The sequence below is a fragment of the Thamnophis elegans genome, chromosome 4 (genome assembly GCF_009769535.1).
Source record: "Thamnophis elegans isolate rThaEle1 chromosome 4, rThaEle1.pri, whole genome shotgun sequence".
In the NCBI taxonomy this organism is placed as follows: Eukaryota; Metazoa; Chordata; class Lepidosauria; order Squamata; family Colubridae; genus Thamnophis; species Thamnophis elegans.
Window position 1 is genome coordinate 20,276,332 of NC_045544.1, and position 15,010 is coordinate 20,291,341.

Sequence of the window (15,010 nt, forward strand, 5' to 3'; positions counted from 1 at the left end):
TACGCTACAGCCAGGCAAGATACAATGGAGAATTATAGTCCATTAGAAAGAGAGGTGGAAGAAAAACAGTGTCAAGGGCAGGAAGAAGCCCAGGGATGGGGAAGCCATCTGATTCAATAGCTTCTTCTTTCTAAAATATTTTCCTGATGGGTTTTGTGAGGCAACCTGGAAGTGACATAATGGAAGGTGAGGGCACTGAAGAAGTCATACAGGGGGCCAAGACTCACTAAAAGGCTAGAAGCAGATGGTGGGAGTAGGAGGCATCTGAAGAGGCCTGTAGAGGATTTTTGGAACATTTCTGAAAAGTTGTAGGCTGCACCAAATCCTTGTGTTTCAAAACCTTCAAACTGTTGGTTTATTTTCAAACTGAAAATAACTGTCAGTTATTTTCTCTAGTATTTTCTAGCTCACTAGCTGCTTAGTGGATTTCAATATGTTTTTTTAAGAAAAAAAAAGGCCTTTACTTGGCCACAATCCATCTCAAGGTTAAGCCTGCCAAGCTTACCAATATGTTTGGGCTTTAGCTCTTATCAGCAGAAGCCAGCATGGCCACCAGTTAATATGAGGATGTTTGCACAAAATATCTGGGAATAATCAGGTTGCCTACCCCTAGGGGTAAAATATGCCTAACTTTCTGGAGTACTTTAGCTATTGTCCTTGAAATCTATCCTGCAAAATGGTAAACAAAATGTTCCTGAAGTCTACTGAAGTCCCATCCCTAAAGTGGTACAGCTGAAGGAGCATCTCTCCCAGATGCTCCAGCCATTGTCTTAAGAGGTATCAGAAAGAAGCAACTTTTCGCACCATCCACACCAGTCCGAGAATTTTCATTGGCACTCAGCCTTACTGAATCTGTTTGCTCAGTCCCTGTATTTAGAAAGACGCTTAAGTTCTTCTCTGAGATCGCTTTGGTGACCCTGTTTTGTGGAGCTAACCAATTTTCTACCTTTGCTTTATTGCATTATTTCTTTCTGGTATTATTAACTTGCTTGGTTATGTTGTAGGTTTTTTGTCTTCTTTATTGCAAGTCCCTTTGGGAACAGCGTCCTTGCTTGGGAAGCAGGGTAGATGCATCTACATAATAAATAAATAAATACTGAAGCAAGCTGAAAACTCTTCATAAAAAAATCTGCAGTTCTTTCTCACCGGATGACCTTTTCACCCACTCAGCTTCTTGCAGGCGCTAGCACAGAGACAAGCCCTTCAGAACGGAGTAGAGAAGAGAAGACTGCAGTAAAAGAAGCGACTGACATCTGTTGCCCAAGCCCAAACTTGCTTTAAAGAGGTTTGATTTGTTTGCTTGTGATAGCAGACATTTTTTCCAAAGTCTTGGAAAGAGGAGGAAACACGAAAGGAATAAATAATATCCTCCTGTGAGGTCATCTTATTTACAGTTCTAGCAAAAGTTAACATTTTATATGATGATGATGATGATGATGCTTAGAACCTATGCAGACTATATGTTTACTCTTTAATGTTGCTTTAAGATTTAATTTAATTTAATTTATTAGATTTATAGGCCGCCCAATCCTGGAGGACTCTGGGCGGCTTACACAGAACAAGAAAGAAAACAAACGAATAAAAATAAAAATAAAAAATTTAAAAATTCTCCAACACGCATACGTTCTGATTGGAGCTGGAGCCTACATAGTAAGGTCAACAGCCCCAGGCCTGCTGGAACAGCCAGGTCTTAACAGCTTTTCTGAAGGCCATGAGGGTGGGTGAGGTCCGGACCTCTGGGGGTAGCTGATTCCACAGGGTCGGAGCAGCCACAGAGAAGGCTCTCCTCCGAGGCCCCGCCAGCCAACACTGTCCGGCTGACGGCGTCCTAAGGAGGCCCACCCTGTGGGATCTTATCAGCCGTTGGGAGGTATGTGGCAGTAGGCAGTCTCGCAAAGATATGCTGACATTTCTCACGAAGTTGGATTTTCATGCACCATTAACGGTGACTTGAACAATACTGTGTGAGGGTAAAGGTTCGTTCTCTGAGCTTGTGGATTGGTTTCCAAACATTTCATTAGCAGAGGTGGTATTCAGCAGGTTCTGACCAGTTCTGAAGAACTGGTAGTGGAAATTTTGAGTAGTTCGGAGAACCGGCAAACACCATCTCTGACTGGCCCTGCCCCCATCTATTTGCTACATCCCGAGTCCCAGCTGATTGGCTGGGTCTTCTTTTGTTGTCCTGCACAGGAGAATGGAGCTGGAAAGCAGGTTAGTGGGGTGGGGAGGGAATGGGGATTTTGCAATAACCTTCCCCTGCCATGCCCACAAAGCCACACCCACCAAGCCACACCCACAGAACCAATTGTAAAACATTTTGAATCCCGCCACTGATTACTAGGCTAGGTAACATCTTCAGTGGAGTTTAGGGGGCGTCAATGTTCTGTTTATGAGGGCTTAGGTGTGGGTGTGTGAAGTGAGAGTCTTGTGACAGGTCTTGTGATGAGCTGTGAGTCATCTGTGAGTTTTGTGATGGGTCTTGTGATAAGGAGATTACCTCAGGTTGTCAGGTGAACTGATGTGTGAGAGTGTGGGGGTGATTGCATAAGTTGATTGAAGATTGATGATGTCTCTGGTTGGTTGTGTGGTTGATTTGGATTCTGAGGGGTTCGTAGGCTGGTTTTAGGTCAATGTATCTGTTGATGGAATTTCTTCTGGAGCGCTTCACTTCACAAGCAATTCCATCACAATTCTCAAAGACCTTCCCTTGACACACCCACACCTAAGTCCTTATAAACACAACACTGACATCCTCTAAACTCCATTGAAGATATTATCTAGCCTGGTAATGAAATGTTTGGAAACCAACCCAGAAGCTTGGAGAATGAACCTTTACCTAAATTCTACACCTGAGCTACAGATATTTGCCACCATAGCAAATATTGTACACCCAAAAGAATAATGTTTCTGATCCTTGCTTTTCATTTTGGCATCTAAAAACCTCCCCCTCTCTCTCTCTCTCTCTCTCTCCCTCCCTCCCTCCCTCCCTCCCTCCCCCCCTCTTGTTTCACGGAGCTCTTGTTATCTTGTTAAATTCCCCATCAGTTTTCCCATAGGCGCTATTTGGAGCATTAAAAACATTAACCTGGCCAATTATTTTTCTTCCTTGCCTTGAACGCCATCATGACTGAATTTTCCTTTATTGTTATAGGCAGAAGATGTGGAGACATTTCCTTCATTCCCAATAATTTCGTCATTCTTTATGACTGCACAATACCACAGTATAATTCTGCCATAGCATCTAATGGCTTATCGTCACATTAAAATATTCCCCTCTTTCTCTCACAAAGGAGAGGCGTATGGCTCCATCTCCACACATTCTCATAGCAGCTTGATTTTCAGTACTTATTGAAATGAACAAAAACCTTCCCATCTCAAATTTTCTTTTTTTTCTAATGAAATGCCATGGGGTGGGGGTGGGGGAGATTTCCTGGATCTGGTTGCTGCCTGCTGGCAATCTTTGTTCCAAGCTGGTACACAGTAGAGGGAAGAAGGAGGAAACTTGCTTTGATTCCTGACAGCAGCTTCTTCACCTGGATGTTCCCTGTTGTCTTCTGTTTGCTGCCTTTTTCTTTGCTACATAAATCTGATATCCCCTGGGGCTAATCATCTGCCTCTCAGACTGGCTTCAGCTGTCATTGGCAAAGTGCTTTCAAATCCCAATATGACTTTGAAATCCAACATTTGGTGAGCAAGGTCTGACCTCTTTGTTCCTAAGATAGGTGAAAGATAATCTGTCAGGAGTGGCAATAAAGGGCTAGCGGAGGAAATACTATAATTCAAGTATATTGGATATCCAAGGGGGAGGTAAGAGTGTGGGAGGAGGAGGAGGAGGAGGAGGAGGAGGAGGAGGAGGAGGAGGAGGAGGAGAAGAAGAAGAAGAAGAAGAAGAAGAAGAAGAAGAAGAAGAAGAAGAAGAAGAAGAAGAAGAAGAAGAAGAAGAAGAAGAAGACAACAGCATCCTAGGTATCAACCAAGAATCTTCATCATATATTTTAAGAAGATACTTGGTTGATACCTAGGATGCTGGCAGCAACCCGTACAAACCATTAGCACCACTCAATGGTATTTTTGAATGTTCATTTGACTGAGTTTCATGTTTAATGAATAAAAGAGATAATAACAATAATGGCAGCTGCAACTCTAAGTGCTACCCATTTTTGTGTTATTTCAATATGTGATGCTGATAAACAGGGATTTGGCTTCAATAGTGCAGTTATAGCTGCCGGCTTGGATTTTCTGAGTCTCTATGCAGACACCCCAACTGAAGATAAATATTAATCTAGGAATGGTCACTAGTAGCCAGGAAGCACATTTTTTTACATTCTCCCTCAACTTTATTATGTTACATCCCTGCTTGTGATCGTGACCCGTCAAAACCGCGCTCAACTAAACCGCGCCCGATTAAACCGTGTCGCTGATGTCATCAACAGGGCGACAACAGCCAGCGTGGAGAAAGAAGGGCACTTTAAATAGCGCTTTGAAAGCAAGCCGATTCAACTTAAGGTAAGGGTTAGGTTTAGGGTTAGCTTTAGGGTTAGCTTTAGGCTTAGGTTAAAGGTTAGGGTTAGGGTTAGGGTTAGGTTAAGGGTTAGGATTAGGTTTAGGGTTAGGGTTAGGTTAAGGGTTAGGTTAAGGGTTAGGTTTAGGTTTAGGTTTAGGTTTAGGTTTAGGATTAATTTTAGGTTTAGGGTTTACAGCGTGCTTCTGTCTCCGCGCTGTTGTCGCCCTGTTGATGACGTCAGCGACACGGTTTAATCGGGCGTGGTTTAGTCAAGCGCGGTTTTGTGGGTGAACCGCCTGTGATACAGTGTCTCAGTTAAAGGATTGCATAGTTAATAGCTATAACTAATGGATGTGGGGAAGGTTGGCAAACCAACTTAGGTTAGGGTTAGGTTTCCATGAATTTTGGTGACCAAAATGAATGGATGTTGAGAATGGATTTGTAGCACATCTGTATGCTAAGGCTATCATTGACTTTTCGAGGGGGAACCCCATCTATTTTTCTTGTAAAATTCATGGGAGATTCCCATTTGGGGACAAACCTGGTTAGGGTTAGGGTTAATTCTTCATGAACAGATAGTAAAATAGATGCTGCTAACAAATTCATAGCACATTGGTATGGTTATGAAGGTGCTGATCCCACCCTATCTACAATTCCTGGTAAAATACATGGGAAAGTCCCATTGAGGGGGCAAATCCATTTAGGGTTAGATCTCCATGAATGTGGAGAGCAAAATGGATGTTGGCAATTGATTCATAGTGCATTTGGTATGCTTAGGAGTTTTTGATCCCATCTTATCTACTTTTCCTGGTAAAATATATGGGAAAATTCCATTTTGTGGGAAACCTACTTAGGAATAGGGTTAGGTCTCCATGAATTCACAGTGTAAAATTAACGTCATCTATGTATTCATAGCAATTGGTATGCTTAGGAGGGTGTTGGCATTTTGAGCATGCCCTATCTACTTTTCCTGGTAAAATCATTGAAGTATCCCAGGGGAGGGGGGCACACCCACTGAAGGTTAGGGTTAGGTCAAGTCACAAAGCATAATGGACATCGCCAATGGATTCATCATGCATTGGTATACTTAAGAGGATGCTAACTTTTGAAGCCTGCTCTATATATGTTTTTGGGGGGGGAAACATGGGAGAGTCCCATTGGGGAGGGGGAGAATACTGTTTAGGGTTAATTTTAGGTTTCCATGAATTTGGACAGCAAAACAGACATTGCCAATGGATTTGTAGTGCTTTGGTGTGCTTATAAGAGGCTCACTTTTTGAGCCTGCTCTATCTAGACTTCCTGGTAAAATGCATGGGAAAATCCCAAAGAAGTTAAAACCCACTTTAACTGTTCCACATTAAGTTTCTCCCATTTATTCTTTTCCATCCTTAAGTCTTCTCTCTTCAGTGTGTTAATTAAATGTGCATTTCTTCTAATGTGTTTATTTTATACATGTCGTTGTTTTCTATGTGCTATAAAGTAGACAAAACCACCTCGTCAACGATTCCTGAACTTAGAGATTAAACAAATTGAACCCTGTTATTCCTTAAATGGAACAAGTCCATAGAACAAGTTATAAGTTTGATTCAAATGAGACATTATCCTTTGTATGGGTATTTTTGAAATTGGTGAACTGCCTCCCAAGCTGTCAAAACATACCCTGGGCTGTAGCCACATTCTGCCATGTGGTGTAAGGTGCAAAGGTGCAAGACAGGTGCAAAACATACAGATTGAATTTTAAATCTTTAGTCTATTTTTTGGAATCAATTGAGAAACAAGAGAAAATTGTTCTTAAGGCAACCATTAGATGTGTGCACTTCAACTCCCAGAATTCCCAGCTGGCGATGAATAGTGGCTCCGGCCCTTTGGAATGAGCTCCCTGCAGAGATTTGGACCCTCACCTCTCTCCAGGCCTTCTGAAAAGCCGTTAAAACCTGGGGTCAATGAGTTCCCTTCCCCTCTCGAATCGTGTGGCTGTTGGTTGTTTTAAATTCCCTTGTACTTTTTGTTGTAGTTCTTTGTGTTTCCCTTCCCCTCCCTTGGGTTTGTGCGCCGCCCTGAGTCCCGCCGGGAATAGGGCGGCATATAAATAAAATGAACCTTGAACCTTGAATTCTGGGAGTTGAAGTCTATATATTTTAAAGTAGCCAAAGATTGAGAAACATTGCAATAAGGCCACAGCTGGTTCTTTGATTAATGACTTTGTATAAACTTTGCACTAGCACAGTTGTTGGCCTCATCTGCATGCCACAGGCTTAATTGTACTAAGAGCCAGTATTTCTATGTGGCATAGTTTTATTAGTTTTATGATTTCATCATAAAAATATGGAGTAAAGATCTTTGATGTAAAAAATAATGCATCTAATATAAGAGGTACGTGATAATATTTACTACGTATTGCATGTCTTTCTTTGGAATTATTTTTTACAACTCGGTGAATAGAAAAAAAAATGCCTTCAGTATCTGTGGCATTCCCACTACAATGCACATCCTTACATAAATTGATACTTACCTACTGCTCTTATATTTTCCACAGTCCAGATTCTCTTCTTCCTGTCCCCTTAGTGGCTCTCGTGTCAATAGTCCAAATCAGTCTTCCCACACAACTGAAGCAGCCGATATATGCAAGAAACAAGATACCAGATGATTTGTTTTAAAACCCTCACAGCTGTTCTTTCTTTGCAAATCCTTGCAAAAAAAAACAAAAACCCCACAAATAAATAAGAACACTTCTGCAAAAGGACTTTGCGGTTCAACCATAATAGAAATAAGATGCACAGAGGTTAATCAAGTCCATGAAACTCCTTTATAACTTAACCTTATGTGCAGAAGCTCATAAAGGCATCATATGGCTGAGCCACCAGAGCAGCATAACCGAAGAAAATATATCAAGCCATGAGTGACAGACAAAGCAAGAAATACTAATCAGGAAGATTTAGAGGAAAATTCCTTCCAGCAACATTAGCCTATCAGCACTCTCAATACGGAGAACTTCAAACACAAACTTCAGACTCAAAGCAGAATAACAGATGAAATCAATAATATTTCCTAAAATAATACTTCTAGTATACATTGAATCAGCAGATTCTTGGTGAAGGAAGGCTTAATTTCTCCGCGGAACATTTAGCATGTTATTGTAGTAAGAGTTGCTTGGAGTGGAAACCTAGGTTAGTGATTGTATTAACGTGCTGGATAACAATAGGGCAAAACTAAGTTTGTGTAGAGCTTTGTCTTTGTATAAGGTACCCTTTCCATTTTGCAGCCAGTTCATCCTGCTTTTTTCTGATGTTCTGAAATTTTTCTAAAATTGATGCTTGTGCTTGGAATGATGACGGTGGTGGCGACGTATTTTTTGTAGATGTTCTGAGCCACAAAGAGTTATATGTTTAAGATAAACAGACATGCACATTTTCTTAGCCACAAATTACATGAAGGCAAAAAATTCAGCATGTTACCACCAACAGCAAATGTCGCCTCTGTAATGAGAAAGATGAGACAGTCAACCATTTGATCAGTGGGTGCAGCAAAATTTCACAAGCTGATTACCTACAATGCCATGACCGAGTTGCTAAGATTATTCACTGGAAATTGTGCCAGAAGTTTGGATTCGAGTACAGCAAAAGCCACTGGGAACATCAGGTTGAGAAGGTTTTAGAGAATGAGAAAGTCAAGATCTTGTGAGATTTCAGAATTCAGACTGACAGGCACTTGGCCCACAATACATCTGACATAAAATAAAATAGTTGAAAAGAAAAAAGTATGGTTCATTGATATCGCAATACCTGGAGATGCACAAATTGAAGATAAACAGCAAGAAAAAATCACAAAGTACCGGGACTTGCAAATTGAAGTTGAGTGACTGTGGAAAAAGAAATCGTGTGTTGTCCCGATTGTAATTGGAGCCCTTGGAGCAATACCCAAAGGCTACCTCACTATTTTGAAATTCTAAATTTATCAGACTTGAACATTCTGATTCTACAAAAAACCACCCTACTTGAAAGAACTTATATCCTCTGACGTTACCTTAACAATTCCTAGGTCCTTGGTTAGGACTTGAGCTGTTGAGCTACCAACCAGCCCCAAAGGCTGTGAATCTCACCAAAGATTAACATAACAACAACAACAACAACAACAATAACAACAGCAGCAACTAAAATCTGACACTTATCTTCAACCTGGAAAGCGAAGAACCAAAAAGCAGCTGTTACATACCTGTTTTAATTCCCTCAGTTCCAGCCCATAGTTTGGCAATGTCATTTCACCTGATTGCTGAAAGAAAAACTTCTGAATGCTTCAAGGGCAGCTTTTCAAGGGCTATGCAAGTGATTCTCAACTTACAACAGTTCATTTAGTAACCGTTCAAAGCACTGAAAAAAAGTGACTTATGATCATTTTTCACAGTTCCAATCTTTGTGGCATCCCCGTCATCATGTGATCAAAATTCAGGTGCCTGACAACTGACTCGTACCCATGCTGTGTTCTAAGGTCATGTGATCATCTTTTACGACCTTCTGGCAAAGCAAACTCAATGGGGAAGCCAGATTCACTTAACAACTGGGATGCTAACTGATCAGCTGCAGCGATTCACTTATCAACTGTGGCAAGAAAGGTTATAAAATGGGGCAAAACTCACTCAACAAATGCCTCATTTAACAACAAATTTTCCATGCTCAATTGTGGTTGTAAGTCAAGGACTACCTGTATCAGTGAAGCAATTGTACTGTTATTTCATCTAATGTTACTATCAATGTTCCAAGTAATGCACCCATCAAAAGCAGAACTCCGAGGCAGGTATATTCCTCAAAAAATTCCTCACCTATTGGAATGACCTTGGTTCCCACAAGAAAACTTTTAATTTTGACCCCCAAGCCAAGCCAGCTAAAATCCCCCCCCCTCCTTTTCTCCCCTTTCGCTTTGTGGCAACCATGAAACCTCAAAGATGGCCTCAGCCAGGCTCGCTTCAGGAGCCGAGGTGGCGCAGTGGTTAGGGTGCAGTACTGCAGGTCACTTCAGCTGACTGTTATCTGCAGTTCAGTGGTTCTAATCTCACCGGCTCAAGGTTGACTCAGCCTTCCATCCTTCCGAGGTGGGTGAAATGAGGACTCAGACTGTGGGGGCGATATGCTGACTCTGTAAACCGCTTAGAGAGGGCTGAAAGCCCTATGAAGCAGTATATAAGTCTAACTGCTATTGCTATTGCTATTCAGGGTTCATAGTTGCCTTCTTTTAGACTGAAAAATGCGTTCATGGGATTTGAAGCTTTTTCACCACAAAATGGCTGTCGGAACCATATATTAATCATATTAAGCACTGGACCAAGGAAAAGAGAACATGTTAAAAAGTGTTTTTTTTTTCTTTCTGAAACCTCCCCTCTACTTATATCGCACAGGGCAGGGTTGTGCATTTCAGAAGAAAATTCCCATTGCATCTTAATGAATCATTATACAGCAGCCGTCCCATACAAGGCTGGGATAAAATCAATAGGCTGGACAAGAACAACGGGAAAATTTGGCTTCATTTCTATCACCCACTCTAATTGATGGTGTGCAGATAATGTGCAAGTAGGAAATTGCATTTTTAAATATCAGAAGTGTTTGGACAGGAAATCAAGTTGTTCTGCGAGAAGTGTAGCAAACTGCGTGACCAATAACAAAGACTAATTACTGGCATGTGCAAATGTATTGTCCAAATTTAGATGCCTAATTACTAGCATTGCTAAATTTCATGATGTATCGGATGGGCCATGGGTGTTTTGACCATATGGCTGAACAAAGTTCTTGTCTCAACATGTTTTGTTTAATTTTTTTTAACCTGTCCAAAAGCATTATAAAGAGAGTCCAATCAAGTGCCCAATTATCATGATTATATAAAGTTCTCACTTGTAGCTCAGTGGCAAGACACATGTTTTGCATACAAAAGGTTCCAAGTGCCGTTGCTAGCATCTAGAAGAAGAGTTTGGAAAAATCTTTGCACAAAACATTGGAAGTTTGTTGCCAGTCAAGGTCAAGTTGTCCTGAGCTTAAACGAACCAATGATCTGACTCAGAATGAGGCAGCTTTCTGCAGTTCCTACACTCAAAGAGCAGACTGGTGAGGCGTGCTCTGTTGACATCGTTGATGATATTCTTGGTGGCCTGAAGTTCATGTTTGTGGGAAAAGTTGGTATATAAGTGCCTCAAAATCCAACCTCTAAAACTGCATCGTTACAGAAATTGCTGGAGTTAAATTTTCTTAGGAAGCCTGTGGCATTCTCCACTGCAGTATTTCAGCATAGGCCTGTGCTTTGTTTTGTTTTTAGATTTTTATTTCACCTTCTTTTTTCCATAAAGCAGTGAGCATATCAATACTCCTTTCTCCTCTTATTTTCCCCAGAACCTGATAGGTGAATTAGGCTGAAAGAGAGGAACTGGCCCAAACTCACCTAACTGGTTTTTCACGTCTACGTTAAGACTAGAACTTACCATCTCCTGGTTTACTAGACTGGTGTCTTAACCACTACACCAAATTGGTTAGGGTTGTTTCTTAACTTGGAGATAATGATGAACATTTGGGGCATTCCCCAATTATTGCAGTTTCCTGATCATGTCCCAATGTATAGAAAACCAACATAGAAAGGTTCTACTCCTTCTCTTTCAAAAAGTTCTCCTTGGACTTGGGTTCCCCAGACATTATGGAACTTGAACTATTCTCTTCTACACATTCAACCAACATTATAGGAGCAAATTAAATATCTAGTTCTTAGAAAGAACTTTTTCTTAGGGTCTAGGCTAATGAACAAATTCAAATCATGATTCTGTCATCTAAATTTAAGTTACCTACATAAACATCTCTGCTTTCCTCAGAATATCCGAAGCAATGTAGATAAATTGAAAAGCAGGGTATACATTTAATAATAAATCAGTATCATTGATGGGACACGAGGACCTCAATCTAGCTCTGGCTGTATCCTAATATGAATGGCCTTATTTTGTTCATAATTTCAGCCTAAAAGAAAATGTGTTTCTTCCTTAGAGGATGTGAAGGACAATACTGGCAACATATTTTCTGCTCCTATCCACTTGCAAAAAGAGATCATCCACACCAGAACTCTTATTTTTAAAACAGAGATACAAAAAACACTGATTAACCTATTCATTTATGTCATTAACAAACCATGGTTATCTTCCACATATGTAATAGACCCGTGATAGCGAACCTATGGCACACATGCCTGAAGTGGCACACGGAGCCATGTCATCTGGCACGAGCAGCATCGTCAGTTCCCCTTCTGGGTTTCTGGCCCACATGCGTGTGCAATGCTCAGCTGGCCTTCATGTGTGTGGCAGTGGTGGAAAGTGGAATAACTGGCCTTCCATTTTCCACCATGCGCATGTGCACCAGCCAGCTGATGGTTGTGCACATGAGCACCAGCTAGTCTTCAAGTTACTGGTGCACATGTGCACACGATCAGTTGGCTGGCGCACATGTGCACCAGTAACCAGAAGACTAGCTGGTCAGCATGCACATATGCGCTGGAAAGCGGAAGTTCATTTTCTTGCATGTGCATGCCCCTTGGGCAGTTCTTCTTACTTTTTGTGGCCCTGACGTGCGCATGTGCGCTCCCTTTTTAGCACTTGGTGCCGAAACGGTTCGCCATCATTGTAATAGACCATGCTTGTATATATTCCTTCAGAAGAAAAACAACTCCTTCGTTTTCCACTGACTGAACTATTCAGAATCCACTGAGGCTTCTGTGGATGGAAGAAATAAGTTCTTGGTCTGGATGACAGGAGAAGGCCATGTTCTCTTTGTCCTTTCTATTGGAGGGCCTCCCTGCTTCACAGGGCTTCATATCATAGGAGATGTTCAGTACAGAGACACAGAAGAAACAGGAAATCCAGGGTAATTGCCTCCCTATTTCTCCAATTCCTGCTGAGAGGAGTATCTGTGCAAAATACAGAGATATTCCCAGGAGTAGAAGCAACCTGAAGACTTTAGCCCTGTCTTCGTCACTGATTAGAGAACTTGAGGATTGCACTATTTTCAAGGCAGCAGCAAATGGGAAAGAAATCCACAAGGAAGAAAGCCATTTTGGGCAGTCTAATCTGAAAGCATTCAGGCTCCATGATGTCTTAAAGAAATGGAGCAAGAGGATTTCTGATGAGCATGTTAGGATGCCCTTAGAGGAAAATCCTCTGTATGTCCTTTCTCGATGCGGGCATCAGATGTATAATTCTAGGGGAAATTATTTCTGGTATCTGCTCCTCTGCACTTCAATGCATCCCCACAAGCTCTTTGGGCTTGTTTGTTCTCCTAAAAGACCCGTGAAATTTATTGAAGCAAGGAGTATATCCTTGTTGCCAGGGCAACTGGGCCATCGCTTCCCTCTCTGGATAGATTAAGCAAAATGCCAGCATTCTACCCTCTTGCTTTGCTGGCCTCCAGATGGGTGCTTCCCTCCAGGATCCTGTCCATCACTAGGGCTCCTGGTCCCCTGCCTTCTTGATGGGAAAACGCCTTGGCCAAGTAACACCTACTGCAAAGATCTGATGGGATTTCATGTGCTCTTCACATACTGCAATTCGGCTCCCTTGTCAAAGCATCATTTCTTCTTGTCAGCTAACTGGATCTCTCTCTCTTCCTCCTTGTAAGCATATAGACGGATATGTATATTCCAATACAGGGTGATGCACACTGACGCAACAATAGGGATGAAATTGGTATCTTGAAACAAAGATGGGTAAGAAAATACTGTATTCACAGATCATCTCCCTAGAAGACATATGCCTACAATATAAAGAGGAAATGGGTATCTGTTTGTGTGTGTGTGTGTGTGTGTGTGTGTGTGTGTGTGTGTGTGTGTGAGAGAGAGAGAGAGAGAGAGAGAGAGAGAGAGAGAGAGAGAGAGATTCAGCATTTATTCATGCAAAGGTGTACTCACATTGCTATTAAATACATATGCAAGATGGTAGCTGTCCTGTAGCTACCCTAGAAGACAAAAGAGGACAGGATACAGCAGATGGAAGGGCAGCAGGTTCTCCTGTAACTGCTGTGTTATGTCAGCACAAATCATTGTAGTTGCAGAGTCTATACCTCAAAGCACCTGTTCAGGCTAATGACCCATTATTATCTCAGAATTGTCCTTGGCAGCAGAGTCCCCTTTGGTTTGTCCTTCCTTCTACTGAGAGCTTGACTCACAAAGAACGGTCCACTTGTCCAGCCAGTGTCAATCAAAATTTGTATAGGAGGAGCAGGATGGGGATTAAGCCCTTGGCTGAGTTCATCTGTCAAGATTAGCCGTAATGGGGGATAAGAGATGATGGTCAGATCTTAGAGGGGTTCCTGATTTCACCAGTAAGATGCATTTCTGTATGTCTGTGCACAAAACCAGTGGGTCAAGAACACACAGAGATAAATTGCTGACAATTGGGTGAAGGAAATCTCAGGTTGTCTTCATTCTGGAAAGCTGATACTAAAAGAGAATTTGACAACTAGGGAGATTATTTGGGTATTAAAAGTTTCTTTACCATGTGGAATGGGAAAAAGGAATGATTACCCTTAAGATTAGTTGTTCTGTTTGCTTCATCTAACTAAAACAAATGAAAGAGGATATTGGTATCAATACCCCCTGTGGGGAGGTAATTGAGTAATGAATATCTGGTCTCTGTTTTGGGAGATTGTGTACGAGGCCTACATGACACAGGAAAGGGGTCTACATGACACAGGAAGGCCAGGTATTTGGGGATGATTGATAAGTTGGCTAAAAGTATAAAAGACTGTAAACAACTGCCCTTCGGGGTTCAGATTTTGCTTGACCAATCGCTCCTGAATCTTAAGCCTCTTCCAGATGTATTTTAGTTACTGGAATCACAGCTGTAATTCCATGCAACTTCTGAGAGAATTCCCTCACTTTCCACCCAAGATTTTTTGACTGGTTCCACCACAAAACCGTGTTCGACTAAAGCGCGCTCGACGAAACCGCGTAGCTGACGTCATCACAGGGCGACAACAGCGCGGAGACAGAAGCACGCTGTAAACGCTAAACCTAAAATTAACCCCTAAACCTAAACCTAACCCTCCTAAACCTAAACCTAACCCTTAACCTAACCCTAAACCTAACCCTTAACCTAACCCTAAACCTAACCCTTAACCTAACCCTAAACCTAATCCTAACCCTTAACCTAACCCTAAACCTAACCCTAACCCTTAACCTAACCCTAAACCTAACCCTAACCCTAACCCTAACTCTTAACCTAACCCTAAACCTAACCCTAAACCTAACCCTTACCTTAAGTTGAATCGGCTTGCTTTCAAAGCGCTATTTAAAGCGCCCTTCTTTCTCCACGCTCGCTGTTGTCGCCCTGTTGATGACGTCAGCAACGCGGTTTAATCGGGCGCGGCTTAGTCGAGCGCGGTTTTGTCGTGCCACGTTTTTGACTATGGCATGTGGAACCAGATGTGCTTTCTTAAATCTGAGCATGATGTCCTCTCATAACATTTTTTTAAATTTGCTTGTCATCTTGGAAGA